We start from the raw sequence: 5,000 nt of genomic DNA on the forward strand, positions 1-5,000 counted from the left end.
GTTTTATTATCCACGTGCTATTTACTGTAATTGTTCATGTTAAGGCAATTCGCGTTTATCGATGACGTCAGAGTTTATATTTAACGCTGGGTTCTGTCTTTGTTTACCTGCTTGTATCTTACGGAAAGAAAACGAGACGATAAGATATCCATGCCAGTGGGTATACAGCGCAACGATTTCTTTAATATACACAAAAATAACTCATAACGTGCGATACAACGAAAGATCCCCCCCAAGTCAGGTTGCCTCGACAATTCACCTTTCAACACTCTTAAACCAATGAAATTACACTTTAATAGAAATAGATAATAGAAGAAAAGAAACACTACAAATCGGAACTGCAATTAGTGGTTTTGAGAAACTCAGCGATGTCTGCAATGAGTGCCGCCATCATCATTATCATCACGCCCTGATGGTGCCAAAGACGAAAGGGGGAGAGGGGGAGAGGGGGGACCCGGGAGGAGGGGAGTGGGATACGGGAGGGGGAGAGGGGGAGAGGGGGGACCCGGGAGGAGGGGAGTGGGGGACACGGGAGGAGGAGAGGGGGACAAAGGAGGGGGAGAAGGAGACACAGGAGGGGGAGAGGGGGGAGGGCAACGGAGGAAGATGGAAAGGGAACTAAATGAAAACTTTCTACTTCTTTCCGCTGGTATTATGAACAAGGAGATACAACCGCATTTACATTTACTGATGGATCTTGCCATAATCACATATATCGCATGTTTACTCATTATGACACTATACCGTATCTTACACCCAACCACTCACATGTGTGTATAATAATATATAATAATAATAACAAGAATAATGATAATGATCAAATAATAATAACATAAATAATATATATAACAATCAGTGTTAATGATAAAAAGTAATAATGCTAATATCAGTAATGATTATATTGATAATAATGATAACAACAAAAGTAATAATAATAATAATAATAATAATAATAATAATAATAATAATAATAATAATAATAATAACGATAATAACAATAACAATAATAATAATAATAATAATTACAATCATCATTATAATAAAGAAAATAATGACAATAACAATAACAATAATAATAATCATGTTAATAATAATAATAACAATAATAATAATAACAATAACAACAATAATAACAATAACAATAATAATCATCTAAAAAATAATAATAATAACAATGATCATCAACCTTACCATTATGTGACTAAAACAATAATAACAATGTGATAATGATGATAATAATAATAATAATAATAATAAAAACAACAATAATAGTAATAATGAATTTTATATCCACAACAAACCAATACCAAACGAAGCGCCGGTGAACGCGAAGAAAGAAAGAGGAGGAGGAAGAAAGGCCGATTTCCCCCAGAATCGCCTTCGCGGAGGGAGCATCTCCGCCACGGGAGTCTTGACATTTCCGCGGCAGGAAACCGGGAGCGGATTATGCGGTTCGGACGTCGCGATAATCAGGCGGAAACGACGGGCGTGCACTAAACGTCTTGTTAAGATAGGTGCGTCGGCGTAATCTTCATAGTCCTGATAATGACGCGTGGTATTTTTATGTGGTACGTATTGTGGGTCTTTGTTTTTGACGCTGGTTCGTATATTCGTATGTGGTGCTTAAGTACGGCGGACATGTGGATATTTGTCATTGTTCGGATTATGTTTCTTGTCAGTGTGTGGGTATTTTTATTCTTAGACACCGTATGTAAACAGTAATGAGCTTATCAACATTAATATTTACATTTAAATTGGCGCAATAAGTACGCGCCAGTAAGACTAATACTGGTATGTATAGAACACGTGTAAATTGTTGGAAAAATGAGTGTGAGCTGCACGTTTAAGTCTGTCCCTCTTCCTCATTGAGTACAATCAAGAATTTTCATTCAGATAGGAGACCTCGGACCTTGTCAAATTTATATGAGGCATCCACCTAGTAACCACAAACTCGAAATGACTTTTTTTGTTCCTCTCATCACTCTGACAACGTCACACGTCAGCTTGACATTACGCAGAGATTCCCCTCCCCCCCTCCGCCACCGCCGCCGCCGCCGCCGCCGCCCCGTCACCTCGCGACCCGACCGCACCCGTGACTCGGAAGGAAGGAGGTCATGCTTCTCCCAGCGGGTGGTGTGAAGGGGAATACAAAAAAAAGATACGCGTCTTTAGAAGCGTAAATTCGTGTAAGTACGTGAGTACGTGAGTATGTGTACATCAGCGTGTCCACACTGTTACTGCATTAAAGTGTGAAATTACGAATTCGAAAATAAACATATAGGCCTACTTCATAAGACACAACCAAATACTTTTAAATCACCATAGCCACCGTCGCCTTCAAACGCACGCTCACCCCCACCCCCCAGTCAGTTTTAGGCCTAACCTACTTGAGCTTCTACCCAGTCATCAAAGCACAGTAACCGCTACACTAATCATCGACTGAACACCAGTAAAGCTTACTATAACGATACCAAAGCTGAAATATCGTCCCACAATCAGGCCCCTTCCCTCACTTGAACGGCCATTACCCACAATGCCCTTCAGACGTTACAGTCAGCAGCACCGACTTCTGTTTTCCTTGACCCTCCCGTGCACGATCGGAGAGGGTTGTCCTCATCGAAGGCAGGTCCATGACGGCCAGGGGAAGGGGAGGGGTAAAGGAGAAGAGGGAAGGGGCAGGAGAAAAGGAGGAAGGGGCAGGAGATAAGAGGGGAGGCGAGGGGAGGGGGAAAGGGGAAGGGAGAAGGGGCAGGAGAAAAGGAGGGAGGAGAGGGGAGGGCGACAGGAGAAGGGGGCAGGGGCAGGAGAAAAGGTGGGGGGCGAGGGGAGGGGGGAATGGGAAGGAGGAAGGGAGAAGGGGCAGGAGAAAGGGGAAAGTAGAAAGAGAAGGAGGAAGGGGCAGGTGAAAGGGGGGAAGTAAAGGAGGTGTGGTGAAGGGGAGGAGGAAGGAGGATAGAGAAGGAAAAAGGGGGGAAAGGGAGAGGAGAAAGGAGGGAGAAGAGAGATGGGAAACAGGAGAAAAGGGGATGGGGAGAAGAAAAAAGGGAACGTGGGGATAAGAAAGAGGGTAACGCAAGGAGAATGGGGGAAAGGGAAGGAGAATTGGGAGAATGATAAGAGAAAGGCGGAAAGTAGAGAAGAAAAGGAGGGTGAGGAAGGAGAAGAGAAAGGGAGGAATGGGGAAGGAGAAAGGGGGGGAGGGGGAGGAGAACTGGGAAAGGGAGAGGAGAAAGATGTTAGGTTAAGGAGAAGGGGAAACGGGGATGGAGAAAGGGGAAGTGAGGGAAAAAAGAGGGAGGGGGAGGAGAAGGAGAAGAGGGGGGGAAGGGAGGGAAGAAAGAGGGAGGGGAAGGAGAGGGAGAAGAAAGGAGGAGAGGTAAAGAAAGAAAGAGGGAGGGGTGAATTCCGTGACATTCGTCAGGTTACGCCGAGCGAGTTACGCGGTGCGCCAAGGTTAACCTAATGGGAAAAGGTACATTGTGTTGGAGAGAACGGATCTGAAAAGCCATTCCTCGCTTAATTATGGACATCGCTAATAACAACATACATATGCAGGGCAATAACCACAAAGGAAAGATGCTTATTTGTGCGCTTATTTGTGTATTTGTGTGTGTGTGTGTGTGTGTGTGTGTGTGTGTGTGTGTGTGTGTGTGTGTGTGTGTGTGTGTGTGTGTGTGTGTGTGTGTGTGTGTGTACGTGTGTATGAGTGCGTGCACGTGTGTATGCGTGCATGTGTGTACGTGTATGCGTGCGTGTGTATGCGTGCGTGTGTAGTGGATAATTATTCATAATAGGTAGAAAATTGTTAATCACAAGAAAAAAGCCCAACCAGAAGGGCGGATGAGGCATGAGGTGGTCGAGGGGTACCATCAGTCTCCAGCTGTCGTCTGAAATAAGGGAAGAAGAGGACGGGGAGAGGAGACCGGCCCACCTCCTGCCCACCTCCTGCCCACGTCCTGCCCACCTCCGCGCCGCATTTCCTTTGTTCTGAGATAAGGCTCCACCGAAAGGGCAAGACTGGAACAACAAGCATCCCAAAAACAATCGCGGAACCAGATACCACGATGCTTCTTTTTCTTTCTTTCTTTTTTCTCTTGTTTTACTTTGACATATTCACTGACGCAAAAAATACATCTCAAAAGGATAAGGTATCTTAGGCTATCCTCACCCCAGTCTTAATAGGTCCCTGTGTGGGCTCACAATTCACATGCAAAATCTAGGCATAATAACTGCGACCAACACTCCTTGTGAATGGCAGCACAAACATGTTTCTTCCGTAATGTCGAGGCTTTGCGCTCGATGTCCAGGGTTAATAATCATAATGATAAGTGATAATAATATTGAGGAGATAATAATATTATAATAGTACTGATGATGATGATGGTAATATGGTGATGATGATGATGTTGGTAATGATGGTAATATGGTGATGATGATGAAGTTGGTGATGATGGTAATATGGTGATGATGAAGTTGGTGATGATGGTATGATAACGATGATGGTATGATGATGACGATGATGATGATGAGGAGGAGGAGGAAGAGGAGGAGGATGAAGTTGATGATGATGGTATGATAACGATGATGGTATGATGAAGTTGATGATAATAATGAAATTGATATGATGATAAGAATGATGATGATTGATGATGGTAATGAAGTTGATATGATGATGATTGATGTTGACGATAATGATGATGATGAAGTTGATGATGACAATGATGATAAGCCTCAAATTCAAGCTCCACGCTGCGCACGGCACGACCCGGCGCACAACAACCCTAATCGAGACTTCCGGAGCAGGTGAGGACTCGGGACAACTTGCTCAAGGGGCAGGTGGTGTGTCTTCCATATCCTGCTGTAAGTCATCGCCACCCTACCTCTTCCAGCACCCCCCCCCCCCAACCAACTCCGACCCCCACTCCACTTCCTTTCCTTCTTCGCCTATCCCACTCGTCCCCACCCGTCTCACTTTCCTCCTCTTCTCTCTCCCTATCCGT

At 44.4% G+C, this 5,000-nt stretch overlaps 1 protein-coding gene across 5 annotated transcripts in view; it reads right to left on the reverse strand.

Moving 5' to 3' along the window:
• Window positions 1-5,000, reverse strand: part of Rgl (Ral guanine nucleotide dissociation stimulator-like) — a 131,864-nt gene that overhangs the window by 105,912 nt on the left and 20,952 nt on the right. For 4 of the 5 annotated variants that reach the window (XM_070122897.1, XM_070122896.1, XM_070122899.1 and 1 more), the window contains exon 2: window positions 1-117. This exon is cut by the window's left edge and continues 188 nt beyond it. The exons of the other annotated variant lie outside the window; for it this stretch is intronic. The gene's annotated coding sequence lies outside the window, so the exon portion shown is untranslated. The remainder of the gene's footprint in view (window positions 118-5,000) is intronic. 5 annotated transcript variants of the gene reach the window in all.

This window comes from Penaeus vannamei, chromosome 6 (assembly GCF_042767895.1).
Source record: "Penaeus vannamei isolate JL-2024 chromosome 6, ASM4276789v1, whole genome shotgun sequence".
Lineage (NCBI taxonomy): Eukaryota > Metazoa > Arthropoda > Malacostraca > Decapoda > Penaeidae > Penaeus > Penaeus vannamei.